Genomic DNA, 21,729 nt, shown 5'->3' with positions numbered 1-21,729 from the left:
AGCTGCCAGAATGTTGATTTTTTGCAAACAGGGAGAAAACAAGGACTCCGACTGTTTAGATTTGGGATATGGTGTACATGATGAAATTAACAAACCTAATAAAGGATAGGGAGGATAGCCAATGAAACAACCTTTAAAAAAAAAGAGAAATGGGGTTTGTTATGTAGTGGAATGATAAAATTGAGGAAAATGCATCACCTTATACATCATTGGGTTCATTGTAACATATATCAATCTGCTTTTGTTTGTACTACCTTGTATTTTATATGCTGCTGTTGTATAAACGAAATGAAATGAAATGAAACCTTTTGCTTAAAGCAGACATAGGCAAACTTGGCCCTTCAGATCATCCCTAGCTAACAGGACCCGTGGTCAGGGTTGATGGGAGCTGTAGTCCCAAAACATCTGGAGGGCCGAGTTTGCCTATGCCTGGTTTAAAGGGTGAGAATAGGCAATACAACCCCATCTCCTACAGCAATACAGTGCCATTTCATTCTGGAGGTAGTCCCCTCTGTCACATTTTTCATTATTTAGTTTCTGAATGTTAAGTCTTCATCCTCCTCTCCAGCAGAACTGTAAACAAGCCTGATTAAGAAAGAAAAAAGAGAGTCAAGCACCTGTACTGCTATGTGTCACTGAAGAATATTTGCCTGCAGCAAGACTACCACCCCATATTTGCTAGCTAGAGATGGGATATTAGGCTGTTGTTACTAGATCAGAGTTCTTGCAAGTGTCATTCTAAGGGGGGGAAACTTCTCTCCCTCTTTCATCATCTGATAATGCTACTAGCGTTATCTTAGCCAGCATCTAGTGAGAAAGAAATCCTGAAGAGACACCCTGGGGGAGTCAGGGAGATAAAAGGTCATTTTAAGGGGTGGTTTAAAAGAGCAGGAAGCACAGACTCAAGCAAGACAAGGAAGTGGTTAATAGTCAGAAGCTATGCACGGCACACAGTCGAGTGCTAGCTTTCCAGGGATAAAAATCACGTAGGTCCGAAAAAATATGGAACATTCCAGGATTCAGTGCCTTTAAAGGGGTGAAATGTTGTTGTTGTTCAGTCGTGTCCGACTCTTCGTGACCCCATGACCAGAGCACGCCAGGCACTTCTGTCTTCCACTGCCTCCTGCAGTTTGGTCAGACTCATGCTGGTAGCTTTAAGAACACTATCCAACCATCTCGTCCTCTGTCTTCCCCTTCTCCTTGTGCCCTCCATCTTTCCCAACATCAGGGTCTTTTCCAGGGAGTCTTCTCTTCTCATGCGGTGGCCAAAGTATTGGAGTCTCAGCTTCAGGATCTGTCCTTCCAGTGAGCACTCAGGGCTGATTTCCTTAAGAATGGATAGGTTTGATCTTCTTGCAGTCCATGGGACTCTCAAGAGTCTCCTCCAGCACCATAATTCAAAAGCATCAATTCTTCAGCGATCAGCCTTCTTTATGGTCCAGCTCTCACTTCCATAGAAATAGTGAAATAGACCTCCCTAAAGGCTGATTGCTGGAATCCACCAGACCCTTCCCTGAGACACGCTGGGAGTCCTCAAAGAGTTACAGAGGAGAGATCTGATATTTACTGGGAAATGTTATGTATCTCCATGGGAGGCTGTGATGGTTCCTGCAATTGTAACAGGGCTGCACAGCCTTCCACATTAGAGATGTCCCACTTCCACCAACTTCCCCAAACACCCCTTTAAAGCTTTTGTTTACACTGCAACTGAACTGCTTTAGTTAGTATTATCATTTATTATCCTGCCATTTACTCTGAGGACCCAGGGCAGATTGCAAAGATCAAAACACAATATTTTAAACAGTTTTTAGAAACTTTAAATTACAGGAATAAGGTGGGTCCTAAAAGAAACCATGCATTTCAAGTCACAAAAGCCAAGGTAGAGAGGTTTGTCTTTGGCATTTGCCAAAAGCTGACCAATGAAGGTGCCAGGTCTACCACTATGGGGGCTGCCAACTTAGGGGCTGCCACAGAGAAGGCCCTCTCCCAGGCCACACAACCTTCTGTGGGCAGTGGAATAATGATGAGGCCCCCCTCCAACAGTCTTAGCACCCGAGAGGGACTATAGGGAAGGAGGCGGTCTTTGGGTATTTGGGGCCTCAGCCATTTAGGGCTTTAAACAGTAATGTGAGCACATTGAATTGGGGCAGAAAGCAAGCTGGCAAGCTGCGCAGCTGTTTTAAAATGGGTTATTATGAGATCTAAAGTGAATCCTCGACAGTGATCTGCCTGCTGCATTTTGGATGAATTGAAGGGCAGCGCATTACAATAATCCAGTCTGGAAGTTACCAGAGCGTAGAGTACAGTGGCCAAGTCAACTCTGTCCAAATGTGGTCTTAGCTAGCAAACCAGCCAGAACTGAAAAAGGCACTCCTAACTACCAAAGCCTCCTGAGCCTCCAGAGACATTGAATCCAGATGGTTATGAATGGTTCCTGACAATTATATCTGAGAGAAAAAGATTCCCGTCGTCCCTTAACATGGCAGTCCCTTATATGTATCTATTCAGAAAGTAAGCAACTGAGTTCAGGAGGAATTGCTTTCAGGATTGTGTGCACACGATCACAGCCTTAAGAATATTGTATTTAGAGTATTATTATACCAACGCCAGGATCCTGGATACATTCCCATGACAGCAAACCTCACAAATGTTTGTTGTACATCTTTTTCAAGTGATTGTGGCCAGTAGCATTTTGTTTAATTTTGTTTTGGGCGGAGATACGTTAATTTGTTTAACATACAAGCCTTGAATGGTTTACTACGTTCTTCAACTTGTAACAAGTTCGTTTCCTTTCGGGTTTTTTGTAACAAGCTTTTGCTCTTCATTTAACGCTTCCTGGATTTTTCTTTGTAAAAACAACCATTTGAAAGCAAATGGTAGAAAAGGCTTTGTATTATATTCGAAAAGGCTTTATATTATACAGTTCCCCAAACCACAAATCTCTGCCGCACCCCTGGCTTGATATGTGGGCATCTGATGATGTGAAGCAGGTGAAAGCATGACTGCTATCAATTTGAAGTCCATTTGCAAGCGGATTGTTTAAAAAAAAACACGCTATTCAAGCAGACTTCAAAGGACATTCAAGCAGAATTGTATGGACATCAGGTCATTGGCAGGTGGGCAGTTACACCCACCTGTCAACATTGGCCTGTGGGTGAAGGAAGCATTGATGGAGAATGGTACAAAAAGGACTCCATTGTTATACCTTAATTACAAGTGAAAATATGGATGCGAATTTGTAATTCTATAATGAAAGAAATCAAATAAAAAGCAAAAGAAGAAAAGAAAAAGGACTCCAAATAAATTTTCAACAGAGCATTAGTTACATGGGAGAAGTGGAGGTGGGAAAGGAAGGATCTTTAGTTTCCATTTAATGTTATGTTACAGAGATGGGCTTACACATAAATGGAATTAGAAACTGGATTCCATTTGTTCTCCATTTTCTAACCATTTACATTGCCCATTGTCTGCTGACATCGCGGGCATAGGTTGCCGCTTAACTAAGGTTTACTCAGAGTGGATCCATTGAGATGAATGGACTTAACTTCGCCCAGTGCTATTTTTCTAAAAAGAGTGGTGTCAGAACTCACTATGAACCCATCTCTTGTTCTCTCATAATGGCAATGGCGCCCACCTGAGAGGTGCCAGAATCAGGTTCCGGCTTTAAAAAAGCCCTGACTTCACCCTTTTCATTCATTTCAATGGGTTTACTCTGAGAGAAACTTAGCTGAAGATCACCCAGTGATTCTGCAACTATATCTGAAACCTTAATTTCAACAGTAACAGAATTAGGGTTTTCTGTTTTCTCCTTTCTCAGAGGATTCCTGTACCTTTAACAGCTGCACAATGAACAGAATCTCAAGAAGTGAAGTGTTTCCAGTCATCACTACTTGTGCATGCCAGGAAAAGCTGTGTGTATGTTGACTTTTTCATTATCATCCTCACACAGTTTTATTATTGATTATCAGCACAGATGTCCCGCCAGGAAAACAGGGGCCCTGTTGGCAAAGAGTGGCATATCAAACTGTTAAAGAAATAAATATTGTGTTGTAACCAACTAAATTCTACTTAGAGTAGATCCACTGCATTGCACAAGGACATCCACTTGCTCGGTGGAATTTTCCCTCTCCCCTCTCTTCATCCTGGTGGAGGAGAGAACAGAACCCCAGAAAAGATTGGGGTGCTAAGGGAAGAGGAAGTTTCCTTTACTAAGTGGAAACTCTGATGAAAACAAGGGGACTTAATGGACCTAGGTTAATAAAGTCCATCAATTTCAACAGATTTACTCTGTGTAGTACTAATGTTGGAAACAACTTAGTCTGAGATACATTGTTTTAATGACTTAGTAAGCTTCAAGAAAGGTGGGGGACATAGGTTTAATCCCCAACATCTACAGGTAGGGCTAAGAAAAAACCCTGTCTGGAACCCTGGTGAGCTGGTTCCAGTCAACACAGAGAAGAATATTGATCAGTGACCCAATTCAGTATACGACAGCTTAATATGTGCCTAAATTTTCCTCATTAACAGCACAATTCTAAATATTAACTGATAAGTGAATCTCACTGGGTTCAATGGTGTTTATTTCTAAACAAAAATGCACCAGATTGCAATGCTAGTGGGGGAAAGATCTGCTCTGGGTATATCACGATGCTATTATTTAACTATTAAGAACACATACCAGCAGATTTTGCAAACATAAATGCATTGCTGCAGGCTTTAGTGTTCCTGTTGTGTTGCTGTGGTTTGTTTTTTTTTTTTTAAAAAAGTACAGCTGAATTATATATTTTTAGCTGGAATTATGTAGAGGGAAAGTGTGCCCCAAAGAAATCTTTTAACAGTTAAAAAAAAAAAAACTTTTAATAGTGGGCATGTAGAAATAGCAGGGGGTGGGAGTCCTGTCACAAAAGGTGGTGTAGTGGCTAATCATGAAGTTTCTGCCTTGAAACTAGCTTCTGCCATGAACTGGAACTCACTGTGTGGCATTAGATGAGCCTCTCTGCTGCAGCCTCGACTCCTCTCTCCCTCAGCAGTAAAGATAAAGGTACCTCTGCCCATATGGGCCAGTCGTGACCGACTCTAGGGTTGCGCACTCATCTTGCTCAAGAGGCCGGGAGCCGGCACCGTCCAAAGACACTTCTGGGTCACGTGGCCAGCGTGACGAAGCTGCACTGGTGAGCCACTATAAAGCGGTCCCTATTTATCTACTTGCACTTAGGGGTGCTTTCGAACTGCTAGGTGGGCAGGAGCTGGGACCAAACGACGGGAGCTCACCCCGCCGCGGGGATTTGAACCGCTGACCTTATGATCAGCAAGTCCTAGGCACTAAGGTTTTACCCACAGCACCACCCGCGTCCCTCCCTCAGCAGTACAAGGGAATAATAATACAGTGGTACATTGGGTTACAAATGCTTCAGGTTACAAACTCTTCAGGTTACAGACTCCACTAACCCGGAAGTAGTACCTCTGGTTAAGAACTTTACCTCAGGATGAGAACAGAAATTGTGCGCCCCCGGTGCAACGGCAGCAGGAGGCCCCATTAGGTAAAGTGGTACCTCAGGTCAAGAACGGTTTCAGATTAAGAACGGACCTCCAGAACGAATTAAGTTCGTAACCAGAGATACTGTACCACTGTACTGAATTTCCTTACATGGTGGTTGTAGGCATTAACAACTAGATAATGCATGTGAAGTGCTTTGAATACTTGAAAGCATTATATATATATTTCTCCCCTACCTCCCAAGCCGAAGCCATTACAAAAGATAATACCTAAGACAGAATAAAAACATGAGACACATGCTATGTACTGTATTATCACTGTTAATAATAATAGTTATCTAACAGGTGCCCCTGGCACTTAACTGGTCACATTCCATACACCACAGCATTGAATGGTACAGAACATAGTGTTCTTTGATGACCTGTGTCACAAATTAGAGTTAATGAACACTCACATCCAAGTGCTCTCTAAATTGATAGTTAGTCTTTTATATACTAATTTTTTATGCTCTTCTACATCCATTTAATGCTCCTGACCTTTTTTTTTTAGATTCTTTTAGTTCCTTTTAGATTCTTATAGTCTTTTATATATTCCTTCTGTTTTAATACTTCTTAGCTTTCCAAAATGTTTTACAGATTCTAAATGATTGTACCACACCATAATAAAGATTTGATGATGATGACATCATGTTCTGTGTGCTTATGAAATGCAACATCTTTGCCACCTAATTGCAACCTCAATGAAATAACTGTCGACTGACACTGCAGAAAGAATCCACTTGTATGGATCGCGTGACAGGACTGAAACATTGGCAATAAACTTTTTTTTTCTTTCTAATCTCATTTTTCTCCTAATTCTATATATAGATACAAATGGGTTTACATTTGCAAGAGTGGGGGCAAAAATGTTTAGAAAAAGCAAAACAATTACATCTAGCTCCAGAGGACATGTTCTTTTTGTGAGCTAGAGAATACCATAAGAATTCTGTGCCCTCTAGTGGTACATCAAGTCACAGAAAAGAGAGATAAGCAATTTAGATGCTGTGTGCATATAATATCGACTACGCATTGAAGATGCAAGAAGGACCAGGCACAAAACGTTTCACTCTTCATAGGGACATTCATAGCATGATATGCAGGACAGTTTGGTGAGCATTTGACATTCCCAGTGCACGAATAAGCTAGGGCAATGTAAACATCTGATACAAAAAAAGAAGAAGTTTAAATATGGAGCACAAAATTCCATCATGTTCTTCTTGGCACACAACAATGCCAGTGCATAGATTCTGCATTGTTCTGAGATGCCTCCCATAATTGGTCAACTCTTCCATCCTCAAACTTCTCCTGCAGTGCCATGTTTCATGTCAGTTTGTGAGAGCATTTTCTAGGTATAAGCCGCAACTGCACTGAAACACTCTAGCCTCACCTTCCCTTATTGGCCAGACCATCCCCCATCGGTCCACTTAATGCATATTATAAATTCTCTCAGCAATGACCTTTTTCACCTTCGTGCACACAGAACTGGAAAAGGTGGGATTATATTACTTAGCACACAATTGGCACCAAAAAAAGTTAATCTATAGTTGCATTATTGAATACACTGTCAGGAAAAAATGCTGATGCAAGACGGGCCAGACAGCCAGATGCAAAATTTAAAACCAAAAACAACAACAGTGTTTTCAAAGAGGTTACTTTGGACAACCTTTTGTGCATATCTCTGCTTTTTTGCAGGTGAGGTTTGCATTATATTTTCTCGCAAATTTTCCTGTGAAAAATCCTCTTGTAGGTATTACATACAAAGAGGGGGAAAACTAATTATAAGCCTTTTATCTTTATTACGATTGCTAATAACTTTTTACAATCCATTGCCCGTACTCTTATCAGCACTAGATTTTAGATATATAAGTAAGGCACATAGGTGAGATTTATTTGTCAATGTGCTACAGTTGTTCGCTTGCATGCTTTGCAAAACTTAATTATGATGTCTGAATGTGTCTCATTATTATACATAAAAAGAACTTGGAACAGGAAGACAGACCAGGATTATTAAAATAATCTTTTTCTAAGGAGAAGGTACACAACCTTCCTCGTTTCCCTTTGTGTGCTTTGACTGAGTAGAGGATACCTTCAGTTTCCATGCCTAGATTCTTAGCTATATGAAGCACCTAATTATTTCAGACAAGTCCACATTCACAAAGCTCTGGCAAGAAGACAAACCCTGGAAAAATCAACTAGTGATGAACTCTGCAAACCCAATCCTGACTCGTCTGATGGCTCCTCAGTGACAGATACAGCTTGTTTGCTCTAACCGTCATACCTTATCCTCTCTTTGCAATAATATATGTGCTGGCCTTCAAACTGACTTTAGGCCACAGTTTGGATGGTAGATGCAGAACACGGGGTTTATTTACATTCCTTCCAGATATCTATTAAAAGGAGGCTGGGCTGGGACACTGTAGAGTCCATGGACTGTCACCCTCCCAAATACGTGATAACAATTGTTTTGGGCAGGGGTGGGGAGGGCGAATGAAGCATAAAATATATCTACTGCACTAAAATTTTAAATCCAGCCACAATGAGCAAAGGCACAGGGGTTTGCAAACACTGGTGTATATCTGATCAGCAAAATGTGGTTTGGCCAGGGACCTGCATCTTTACCTGTCCCACACCTGAGGTGTAGGGCAGGTTGGTGTGAAAATGGTCTCCCTAGTCCAGTGGCTCTCAAAGGGTGTGGCAGGAGCGGATGGCAAGTGTGGCGGGAAGATTCATTTAAACGATTCAGTATAGTACAGTATAATATCAAAATAATTTGCAGAATTTAATTTACATAATATGCAGGGCCTTTTTTCAACTGGAACTCACTGGAGTACAGTTTCAGCACCTCTCAAGTGGGTGCCATTGCCATTCTAAGAGAACAAGAGAGGTGTTCATGGTGAGTTCCAGCACCTTCCCCCCCCCCCAAAAAAATAGCACTAAGAATGTGGATCGATATCTTTTCAAAATAAGAGCAAGAGCATCAAGTGATACTGCAAGCTCACACCTCTCACTGAATTTGTATACATACCTAAGGTACATATGTAAGATGCTCATTTATAATTGTATTTTGGGAATGATTCATGTTTTATACTTTCTGGATGTTCCATAATCATTTATCAAGTAGCTGTGATCTGTGTTATAAATCAAGCACTGCTATGAGATGTTTCTTCTTGTTTTCCAATGTATTTCTGATCAATAAAAAATTGGTGTGAGCAAATTTTTATTCTGAAAGCGTGGCCCAGAGAATTTTTTTTTGAAAACCACTGCCCTAGTCAAATCCTGCTGGGCCCAATTAGACCTGCAGGACAGAGGTTCTCTACCACTGATTTAAAATGTGCTTTCCCCAGAAAACATGGGCAAAATGTTCCTAGAAAAAGCCCACACACCCAAAAAAAGAATTCCCCAGACAGGAAATTCCAATTTAGTCCTATGGTTATTATAGTTCCATTGAACGATACATATATTATGAGAGAGTGGAGAATTTTTGAAGTGAAGGCTGACATATTACTTTACAAGAAGGGGATAATGGATGGCTGTCTAATTGCAAATTACTTGATGAAGCCATATATAAAAGCTTTTATCCTTTTCCATGCGATGCCATGATTCTGAGGTAAGGACTAATTTGTTATCCCTGAAATCATGGCTACCAAATATGCTGTGCATTAACGCCATTATGATTTATGTTAATTTTCAATATAAATACTAGACTGAGAGATGTTTTTAACTGCATCGTAGTGGTTAAATTCGTCTTTCAACAAATGATATCTCAATTGGTTAAAAAAAACTACAGGCGTGTAGTATCTCTTGGTTTCTGTTTTTAATATAATGAAAATAAAAGCTACTTGACAGCACTTTTGACATGATATAGTTGTTTATATTTCTTTTTCAGCAAAAAGAAAAAAGAAAAAAAAGAGTAGAACATAGTGGAATATCCTTACATCTGAAAACCTGAACCCTCTGGCTGATAGGGGAACCTATCACTGCATGTTAGTGCCATTTTATAAGGAGTGGACAGGAAAAGGTTTTTAGCTTTGTTTCAGCTCATTGGACTGGGGAAATTAACTTTTAACTCACTGACAACTTTATATAATAAACATTTGAACTTATACGAAAAGGCAAGTCACAAAGCTGAAACAATACGGTATGTAGCAGAGAGCAAGTACGTATTTCCACACAGGTAGTTAATAGAATTTGTTGAACCTGATCTAAAGGTGTCTTATAAGAAAAGGTAGAATTCTGATTTGGAAGTGACTGTTCTGTCTGCAGAATGGAAAATAACTGTAAGAACAGCAATCAAAAGCCTCAGCATGTATGTAGATCTCTAACTAAAATATTTATATATTGGAGATTGGAAAACAAATAGAATTATGGGATTGGAAGGGACTACGAGGGTCATTTAGTCCAATCCCATACATACATACATACATACATACATACATACATCACAATCTATAAAACAAGCAGCAACAAGGGCAATAAATATCTGAAAACTTTAAAAATGTGAAATCTAAGCACAGGAGAATCAGTAAATTCCAGATAAAACCAAAACAGTAGAAGCTATAACAGTAATTAAAACAGTAAAATCTAGAAAAACCACTAAAAACCATGGTGAATAGATGTTGTCTAGGTTTGAGGGGGTTGTCTATTGGTAGGGTGGCATAACTGACTGAGCGTGAGTGTGGTGGTATGGTTAGTGTCAGAACTGGGAGTGTCAGACCAAGGGCCTGAGAGATCAGGGTTCAAATCACTTGGCCATGAAGCTCACTGGTGATGTTTAGCCAGTCACTCTCTCCCTCAGCAGCCTAAAGGTAAAGGTACCCCTGCCCGTACGGGCCAGTCGTGTCCGACTCTGGGGTTGCGCCCCCATCTCGCTTAAGAGGCTGGGGGCCAGCGCTGTCCGAAGACACTTCCGGGTCACGTGGCCAGCGTGACAAGCTGCATCTGGCAAGCCAGCGCAGCACACGGAAACACCGTTTACCTTCCCGCTCTCAGCAGCCTAACCTACCTCAAAAAGTTGTTGTGAAGATAAAAACTGTTCAGGGAAGTTTTTAGTGTTTGATGTTGCATTGTGTTTTTACTATTTTTGTTGGGAGCCACCCAGAGTGGCTGGGGCAACCCAGTCAGATGGGTGGCATAATAGTAACAACAACAACATTATTAAAAAAGGTGGTGACAGCTATGGGTGCTATTTTGAGATCTTTGGAGAACAGGTGGGATATAGCAGAAAGAAAAAGAAACACCTCTTTATGCCTGCCCCCTATGTAACTACAGCTGGAGAAGTGCCTCTGATTTGGATCTTTACTTTGGGGTTTTGGACAGTTCATAATGTAGAAGATGGTCCTTTAACAACCTTAGTTTCCTGTCATTTAGTGCTTCGGGGAGTAAGATGAGCATCGTGAACTGAGCTTAGAAATGTGTTTGAAATAAATGCAGATAGCTTAGAAAGGTATCATATGGCCAGAATGGCAGTAGAGGCACTGATGGGGGGTTCCAGGATCAAATAAGATGCTGGGATGGATTTTATAATTCTGGGACTGTCCCTGAAAAATAGGGACACTTGGAGGGTATGGAATCCTACTAAACTAGGAAAGGAACACTATGCGGTGTTCTGCTGGGAGGACCCCCTCAAATCTGGAACCTATCCTATTTAGAGAGTTACTGATTCCTTCTTGGTACAGTGGTACCTCGGGTTAAGTACTTAATTCGTTCCCGAGGTCCATACTTAACCTGAAACTGTTCTTAACCTGAAGCACCACTTTAGTTAATGGGGCCTCCTGCTGCTGCCGCGCCGCCAGAGCACGATTTCTGTTCTCATCCTGAAGCAAAGTTCTTATCCTGAAGCACTATTTCTGGGTTAGTGGAGTCTGTAACCTGAAACGTATGTAACCTGAAGCGTATGTAACCTGAGGTACCACTGTACTAGATTTACTGTAGCTTTATGGTGGTTAGCATCAGACTGATTTTGCCTTTAACAAAGCTATCACTACCCGCCCTGCCCCCAGCAACAGGTGGATAAATCAGGGATGGGGGATCCCTAGACTATGCACCTAATTAGGCCTTCCAGGCCTCCCCATTTGGGGTGAAAAGCTGTTTTGGCCAAGCCATGCCCATCTGTATGACACCGGTTCTGTCCACTACTCAAGTTTCTTTCCCCTGCTATCCTATTGGTCAGCATTCACAATCCCTTATTATTCCCCAACCCCAATCAGTTTGCCTCCTTACCTCTCTTCCTTTTGTTTTGCAAGTTTGTTTGTATCATTTTTTTCATTTGTTCTATCATCGGAAAGCTGTTCAGTCAAGAGTTAGCAATTCTTAAAAGCCCATGTTTTTCAAAAATAGTCGAGTGTTCTGCTGATACTGAAAATATTAGCCTTTTTCAGTTCTCAGGTTGTCCCCGTAAAAAAGCATTCAAAACCACTAGTCAGGTTTGAAAAGGCTGGCCTGATTTTAAATCTCTGCATAATGGAAAACTGAATGCAAACCACCGAAGCATTCAACCCTTCTCTTCTAGTCTGATTCTCAACATTATGCAAATTAGATACAAAAATAAAAAATGCCAGGACATTTCACACAGAAAAAAAAATCTTGCTCAGAACAGTATTTTGGAAATTAAATGCTATTACAGGCTGCTTGCACATTCACACGTTAGAATATTTGCACATATACTGTGCTTGGGTATTTGCATATACTGTTACAAATAAATGTACTTGATGTTCAACGGAAGGAAGTGTTATTTTCAGGACAAATGTTTCTGTTTACATGGGTACTATAGAGTGCAGGCAATTCCCCATTTACCTGCGTTCTATTTGTGCGGAACCAGACACACGTGTGGTGCAGGGTACCTGAAAGTGGCACCCAGAAATGGGGAGCACCTGGTCAACCAAGCCCCGCTTTCCCTCCAGCTCACAAGGAGACCCTCCCTGGAGCCCAAAGGGGTTCTGGGCTTTGGGGTGTCTCTCCTCCTGAGCCAGGAGGACTCTCCACAGTGCTCCCGAATATACGAGATTTTGCATATGTGTGCAGGGGACCGGAATGTAACCCCCGCGTAAATAGGGAGTCACCTATATGTATTTTTTATATTTGTCTTCATATCTGATCTAGCTAAATGTGGATGTTCATGACTTTGAGTGGATGGAAAGCAGCCTTCCCACAAGCCTCAGAACACAAATATGGATAGTATTACCCTTCGTTGTTTTTGTAAACAGCGCCTGGTGGAGACCATTTTATTCCTGTGTGCCAAAATTACAAGGACCAAATTCATTAGAGATGTGTTGTTTCATGGCAATTAATTGCTTGTGTGACTGGTGGCTTCTGGGGCAATTTGAGTGGGGAGTGCCAGCACAATCCTATATATGGCTACTCAGAGGTACACCCAGAAGGTTCATTGGGACTCAAATATATATCTGTATATTTGTAGCTCTAAATGTATTAAATGTTTATATATGAAAATATTTGAGGGGAATGGGGGTTTGCGAGCATCTTGGCTGTGAGTCCTGGAAGACTTGGCTTCTTGGCCTTTTCCACCAGTCCTGACTGACTCCAACTCCAAAAGCTGAGGCTGCTGAATAGACTCTTGGGCTGGGAGATTGTGAAGCGTTTTGTTGTTGCTGTTACTGGTATTGTTTCTTTTTTCTATCTTTATTTTTAGATTTTATTGTAATTTAAGTGGAAATTGTTCAATTGTGGTTGTGTACATTTAATATGTTATTTATTGCTTATGACTACTTTCGTTATGTTTGTAATTACGTAAATCTTTTCATGTTGTAAGCTACTTTGGGCATGGTTTGAACCACTGAAAGGGGGCATACAAATGAAATTGTGCAATGTTTTGAAGAGTCTGACCTGTCGTAGTTTTATTCTTGCACACACTCCTTCAAACCATGCTACAACAATCCTGAAAGGTAGGCCTTACAAAAGGTTTAGTGCAGGGGTAGGCAGGAGGTATAATGGAACCTATTGGTTTCAAGAATGCAAAATAAAGTCTACAAGCAGAAAAAGTAACGGGGGGTGGGATGTAGATAAGCAGGGAGACAATAGAATCACCTTCCTTAAAGAAGGGAAGGGGCACAGAATATTTGCAATAGGTGATCACAAGCTGAGAGAAATTGAAATACCGTAGTTCTGGGTGTTAGAATTAGCAATGTGTTTTCCAGATCCGGGATTTATCATGCTTACAGCAAATCAAAACCCATTGCCACAGCATGCAGTCAGGATCTTTAAAAGAAAGCCTGGGCAGACGTACAAGCAGTGAGCACTGTTTCTTTAAAAAGTTTGTGCGGAATGAGTCACTGCTGGAAAACAAGTAAATAAAGTTGTATAGGAACAGCCTTTGTATCACAGTGTATTCATTTCTAAAAAACCCCACAATTATTCAAAAGTTACAATACAGCTTTGTATATGGTGTATTCATGCCTCTACATTGGCATGAGCTTTAAATGGAGGTCTCCTGTGTCGAAAGAGAAGGCATGCTGTTCTACAAGTAGCATTAATTTTTTTGCTTTATGTATTTTCCTCTCAGCATGTCTCGCCCCCCCCCCCAACCATCCCCACTTTTCTTGACTGATGTTTTACTAGACCGAAGCAGAATTTATCACAACTCTTTTCATTACTGGGCATACCATTGATATTTATAAACAAATAAATAACCCAGACTGATCATTACAGCAGGATCTGTGACCAGTGTTTGTTAGTTAGTCTGATCACGTAGCATCATGCTTCATTTATTTATTATTTTATTAATAAGATCCGTATCCACCCTTCACCCAGAGGTCACAGTGCAGGTTGCAATAAGCAATACAAATGAGATACCATCCATATGCACAATTTAAATTACGAATAATCTAAAACCAGCATACAACATTTCTCAGTCTGATGAATAATATAATTTACATCTGCTGCCAAAGGCCTAGCAAAATCAGAATGTTGGTTTTTTTTAACTATAGCCAGAACTCATTTTGCAATAGCAGCCTGCCTGATCTCCCAGAAGAGCTCATTCCAGAGCCAAGGCTGAGAAAGCCCTATTCTGGGTCCCAGATAACCAAATTTTCCTTTGCTGATGGAATAACTAATAAAGCTTACTTGGCTGACCTCAGGTCACACGCAGGATAGTACTGGGAGAGCAGTCCCCCCCCCCCACGCAGTTGGGTCCCCAAGCAATTTAGGGCTTTCTATGACAAGTTAAGAGGGACGTGGGTGGCGCTGTGGGTTAAACCACAGAGCCTAGGACTTGCCAGTCAGAAGGTCAGCGGTTTGAATCCCCGCGACGGGGTGAGCTCCCGTTGCTCGGTCCCTGCTCCTGCCAACCTAGCAGTTCAAAAGCATGTCAAAGTGCAAGTAGATAAATAGGTACCGCTCCGGCGGGAAGGTAAACGGCGTTTCTGTGTGCTGCCCTGGTTCACCAGAAGCGGCTTCGTCATGCTGGCCACATGACCCGGAAGCTGTACACTGGCTCCCTTGGCCAATAAAGCAAATTGAGTGCCGCAACCCCAGAGTCAGCCACGACTGGACCTAACGGTCATGGGTCCCTTTACCTTTACCTTTATGACAAGTTAACTCCTTGAATTGTGTTTGGTGACAAACATGCAGGCAGTGCAACTGCCCCAAGATGGGTGTTATATGCTCTCAAGGTGGCATCCATCAACACATGGGCTGCAAAATGATGCACTGGCTACAGTCTCTGAACCATCTTCAAGGCTAGCCCCAAAGGCAGTACATTGCAGTATTCAAGCTGAGAAATTACATGGTTGCACAGATTCATTTTATGGATCACTTGCTCCATTCTGCAGGTTTAAGATCACATTCTGTTATTTGTTCTACGGGCTGGCACCCATATAAACGTCTGAAAAAGCAGTTTCCTTTACAACAGCATCCAGAACCATAAACAGCCTCTCTGCCTACTCACGTCTAGGGATGAGGATTCTGACTGCAGGCCATCTTGGACAAGCAAATGAGGTGTTTGCCAATGCTTGGTCCAGGATGAATTTGGACTGTTAGGGAGAAATGCAGTGTTGTGTTATGACAAATGTTCTGTTTGGGTTTCAGCTCACCAGACAGAACAATTTCCTCTCCTCTCTGCAGGAGCTGTTCTGAAGGTTCTCCTGACTCACACACGCCGAACCAGTTTTGGGAAGTATATTGGGCATGAGGGGAGGAGAGAGGGAGAAAGCCTCAGTGGGTAAGTGTAAGTTCTTGCACAGGGCTTCCACTGACCCAGCTCAGATGAATACCACTTTAAGTGCTGATCCTCTGCTTTCTGGGGAAACTGGGTGAGGTATAAATAAATTATTATTATTATTATTATTATTATTATTATTAATTTCTCTTTCACATTAACAGTAACCACACACTTGGGTAAATACTAGTAGCGCAACAGAGCAGCCTTGCATTTAAGGGCTAGCCTGGTGGTAATTGTTGTTGCTTAGCCATTTAGTCGTGTCCGACTCTTCGTGACCCCATGGACCAGAGCACGCCAGGCACTCCTGTCTTCCACTGCCTCCCGCAGTTTAGTCAAACTCATGCTGGTAGCTTCGAGAACACTATGCAGTCATCTCGTCCTCTGTCGTCCCCTTCTCCTTGTGCCCTCCATCTTTCCCAACATCAGGGTCTTTTCTAGGGAGTCTTCTCTTCTCATGAGGTGGCCAAAGTATTGGGTGGTAATAGGCTAGAATAAATTGCATGCAGGTGGGGGGAGTGAGCTGGTGGACAAGAATTGCAACACTGTGTCCCTCGCCTGTGCCCAGCATAGAAAGGTATCCTAGGTACCTAACTCCTGAGAAACGACTCAGAGTGTATAAAAATGTTGGGAATGTCAAGAACAGGAAGGGACATTTTGTCAGAAACACTGAACTTCATTGGATGGCCCCGAGTTCTCGTATTATGACAGGGAGAATTATAGAAAACATTCCACTATCCAATTTTTCTGCACCATGTCCCCTCCATGGCACCTCTCTCATGTCCTCACTTCCTCATCTTTTCCCTAAGCTAAAAAGCCCCAAATGTTGAAACCTTCCTCATAAAGGAGTTGTTGCAGCCTCTAGATCACTTCGGTTGCCTTTTTCTGAATCTTTTCCAGCTCCACAGTATCCTTTTTTGAGATGTATGTACACCTAACTGTACATAGTATTCCAAGGACAGTGCCACCATAGATTTGTATAATGGCATTATGATACTGGCATTTTAAATTTGGATTCTGCTCCTAATTACCCCTAACATAGACTTGCCTTTCTCACAGCTGCCACACACTGATTTGACAGCTTCACCAAGCTATCGCCTATGACCACAAGGTCTCCTTCCTGGTCAGTCACTGCCAGCTCAGACCCTATTCACTTATATGTAAAATTAGGATTTCTTTGCCCCATGTGCATGACTGCATCCTTGCTTAGAAGGAATTGCATTTGCCATTTTACTGCCCATTCACCCACTTTGGAGAGCTCATTTTGGAGCTGCTTGCAGTCCCTTTTTGTTTAATTACATCAAACTTTATACAGCATTTTTTTAAAATAAATGTTTATTAGAATTTTCCATCTTAATAAAAAAATCAAAAAAACAAAAAACAAAAAAAATTAAAAACACATAAAGTTTACAATCCTTATTTTCAGTAACATATTTCCCTGACTTCCCCACACCTCCCCTTCTTATATTCCAATTCAAATTGTTAGTTCAACTCTGGCTTCTCCTCAGATCGTATAAATCTTTCGCCTTTTACAAACTTTATTCAGCATGTGCAGCCATAGTCTGATGGTCCATGCCAGCACCAGTAGTGACAGGATTATTATGTCCCTTAGAATTCCTACAAATATTTTCATTTTCCACTATGATTCCCCCCCCACCCCCAGTAAATCAACAAAGCAATAAAAGTACTGTCAGGGGTAAAAAAATCATTTTTCATTTATTGTGTTTAGGAATTTAGGTTACTACCTCAAGATCAAACATTTACTTCAGGGCAAAGCAGTAATGGAATTTATAATGTATGCTTTTGTCTGAAAGCCTGCTTTCCATCAATCTATTGTTAATACATTATGATTTTTATAGTGCTGACATTCATTATAGAGTTAAACAGAGTTCTACAAATTTGCTTAGTGGGTTAAGCAACTTTTTGGCAAACTATTAAACTCCAGTGACTGGAAGATAATGCAACATTAGCCATGCCAACAAGAACTCTGGACAGTGCAGGAAGAAGGAAATAAAATGAGAATAACACCCTCTTCAGCATTTTTAGCTTAAAGGGTTCCAAACTAAGCTAATAATAATGGAACAGTTTGTATTGGGGGCGGGGGGGGGGGGCAAGGAGTAATCACAGCCTGTTTTGGAAGAGTATTATGCAATATTCATTATTCAAATTACAGAATCCATACAAACTGCACCATGGAAACATAAAGTGTGCTTCTATAATAAATTATGTAGATTGTGTACATTTGTGCACATTTATTATTGGATGCAATATTTATTATTGAATCAGTCATGTTTATGCAGAATTCAGGCTATTTTATGCAGTGGAGAGTAAAAGAAAATAGGAGGCACAGACCGAGAGGTCATAACTGCAGGATCTGGAAATTGAATTGGAGGACAGCATATGCAATCATCAAAATCAACACCACCAGCAGAGATAATGATGGTCAACACAGGCTGTGCAATTTGCAGTCCTGGCTTCCCAGTGATGGCATTTGAGTGGAACACTTGGAAGAAAGTATTCTTGTCCTTTCAAGAGAATCCATGTACATGTTTGTTTGTACGCTGAAGTAGAAACAGTGGAAGCAGTGCTTCTGCTAACTGCTGTACAGAAGTGCAGTCACAATACTCATCATCTAATTATGTTTTTACTGAACTTGAGATAAGGAATTTTACCCAACTGCTTGGAAATACTAGTGTTATGTTCACCCCACTTCTGCAAGCAATGAGATATTCCAGGTGTAGGAGTTAGTTTGCCATTGGCATTTTGCAATGGGTGCACTTCTTGACAAACATATAGGTTGAACATAGGTGGAAGCACAGCCTAAACACTCGGTGTACAAATTTAATAAATTTAATAAATAATGATAATGATACAAATATCTAAGATACTTACAGAGCCCAAACTCTGCTCTCCGGTTCTTGAAGTGCCATTTTCCTTCACATGCAGATGCGGTAGATCAGGATCTACTGCTAAATCTCTGTGTGTCTAATGTAAAGGTAAAGGGACCCCTGACCATTAGGTCCAGTCGTGGTTGACTCTGGGGTTGCAGCGCTCATCTCGCTTTACTGGCCAAGGGAGCCAATAAAGCATGCAGCTTTATTGCTGCATGCAGCTTCTGGGTCATGTGGCCAGCATGACTAAGCCACTTCTGGCGAACCAGAGCAGCTCACGGAAACGCCGTTTACCTTCCCGCCGGAGTGGTACCTATTTATCTACTTGCACTTTGATGTGCTTCCGAACTGCTAGGTTGGCAGGAGCAGGGACCGAGTAACAGGTGCTCACCCCATCACGGGGATTCGAACCGCCGACCTTGTGATTGGCAAGTCCCAGGCTCTGTTGTTTAACCCACAGCGCCACCCGTGTCCCTGTGTGTCTAATAGCAACAACTAAAAAGCTTCCATTCTGAAACTCAATTGCTGGGGGGGGGGTGCTTCAGGAGTTGGGGTGAATGGAAGTTGCATGAGTTATGAAAATTTTTGTGAGCTTGGTTCTGGCATTACACACAAATTCCTTGGCTGATCAAGTGCTCAGAAGCACCCTATTCCTTAATGCTTGGCTGGATTATATCAAGTGGAATAACCATTTTACGCCTAGCTATGGCTGATAGATTTCAAGGTTTTTTGTGGGGAGGGGGAGTAGATCCCACAAGCCTGATATCTGCCCAATCTTGAATCACATTGATGGTGTGTGGGTGTGGGTATGTATCTGCAGCAGGAGCAGAGGAGTGGAATTTCCCTGTCAGGTATTTCCAGCTGAGAAGGCCAGCTGTTGACAGTAATCAGCCAATTTGTCCAGGAAAGGAAAGTATGCGACAATTATGCTAGGACTCTTTAAGGCAGCCTCCAGCCTCACCATTAACCTTTGCCTGTTCTACCCCCAATCTTACAACACAAGCATGCACAGAACTTTTCCAAGATTTTAGTCAGTTCTGAAACTTGGGAGTCATGTTAAAGGTAAGGCTACATCTGTGTCTGTTCAACACAGCCTGCATACACTTTTGGTAAATGTCTATGATGCAGATTACATTAATTACCTTAACTGTAATTTTGTCTCTTACCATAAAACAGAAATCTTATCCAGAAGAAATCGGTATTCTTAACTGCAAAGCTCTATGTTTAGTTGCAGCTAATAAACATCATGTGCTAAAGAATCCAAATATTCATGAAGTCTCGTTTGATACAGTCAACAGAAATTATGATTCAGCTGCAGACCTTCCTGACTTTCCTGACTCTCTGTTCTGTCTTTATACAGTTGAAAGGCTTTGATATAAAGCTTTGCAAGGGTACCATGCAACACATGCAGTTCCATGTGCTTCACGTTGACACAGGTCTGCACAGCTTGTGACCCAGCAAGGAGTAAGCAGCCCATTAGCAAAGTATAGCTACAAACCGCGCCAGCTGTATTCCACCTCCCGGATCAGATGCAGCCTACATACCTCAGAATTCCAGTCGCTGGGCAACATGAGCGGGAGAATGTCATCACACTCATCACCTTCTTATGGGCTCCTAAAAAGCATCTGGCTGGCCTCTGTTGGGAGGAAAAGATGCAGAAATGGATCAGCCTTGGTCTAATCCTGCAAGGCCTTGTTTACGTTTTTATGGCATCCCACCAGCATCTCATTAAGTAAACCTATTTTTCTACCTGCCTGTTCAGTAAATAAGAAACAAATTGACAACTGCGTCATAAAACAAACAAAACAAATTGCAGCGAGGGCGACAATAAGCACTTCTTATTTAACAAAATACTTGGGTAAAGAAAACAGACATCCAACTAACTGAACCAACCAAATTGCCTTATAGCAACGCTCCCTACCAACACCTCTCCCTTGGGATAGCCTATTCAATCCCCTGCCTCACTCAAAGAGGGTCCCACTCTGCATATACTGTTACACGCCATGCCAATCTCCATGAGCGGTGTGAGATTTCAGGGGTCCCATGTGTACTAAACCCAGGGTCTATGTTGGAAAAATGAGGCACAGTGGAGACTGTGGTGTTTTATAATATATGGTTTATTTACACACATAATGCAACAAAAAGCCTAGATGGAGGGGAATCTCAGCATTACACCCATACAAAGGGTACTACCCCTCCTTTCCATGGACACAGCAGGCTTGGGTCTAAAAACAGAGAAATCAGCCATGCTCCTGTCACAGTCAGTTCACATGGTATTCTGCCAGCCTTCCCCCCACTCTCACTGCCAACCCAGTGATACACCAGTCTATAAAATCCAGACTGAAATCCTAAACCCTTTTGGTCTCTGCCCACTAGCATACAGCTGGAGAAGGGGCCCCACCTCCTCCTTGCCCAGTACATCTTCATCCTCTTAATGGTTTCCTTGATGGATTAATGACTGGCCACCATCAGCCAATGACCCATCCTCAGCAATCTCTGCCAAGTTGGCTTGGTTCTTTACCATAAGATGAATCCAGGGGGTTCCATGTTTGGCACAGTTTAGTCAAACTTTAATTAATTCTAACTTTTTCTAAATTCAAGAATTATGGGTGACTTGCATCCACAAACTGTGGCACCCGAAGCTTATAGTAATATATTGCCATGCATTTTTACTGGACAGGTGCTTGTGGGGTTTTCTGCCTTACATGCCAAAATAGTTTGAGCCTTGAGGGAACTATGCACTTTGACTTGGGTGCCATTTGCTGCTCTAGCTCAGGCAGCAAAACATCTTGGGCCTATGTATATTTTGTGTATAAGGATTTTTTTAAATTAAAAAGCACCCTGTTATCTACTTTGAAAACCTATTTATTACCCAGTCAAAGTGTTGTTTGTCTTTTGTGCACCTTACTAAGATACATGGTCCATTTGACAATGCTTACAAAACATTCCCAGTAAACGCTTTCTTGTTTTCTATCACCATTAGTAGCTAACACTTTTTTAAAAAAATTATGATTTTAATATAAATTTGTTCACAGGAATATTTATCAGTGAATGTTTTGTTTGAACCATAACAAATCAAATTCCTTTCTTGGGAGGAATTATTGTGTATCATATTTTTTCTTCTTACATAATATA

The sequence above is a fragment of the Podarcis filfolensis genome (assembly GCF_964270895.1).
Source record: "Podarcis filfolensis genome assembly, chromosome: 3".
Lineage (NCBI taxonomy): Eukaryota > Metazoa > Chordata > Lepidosauria > Squamata > Lacertidae > Podarcis > Podarcis filfolensis.
The sequence above is the reverse complement of the archived record's forward strand: the minus strand, read 5'-3'. Positions refer to the sequence as shown.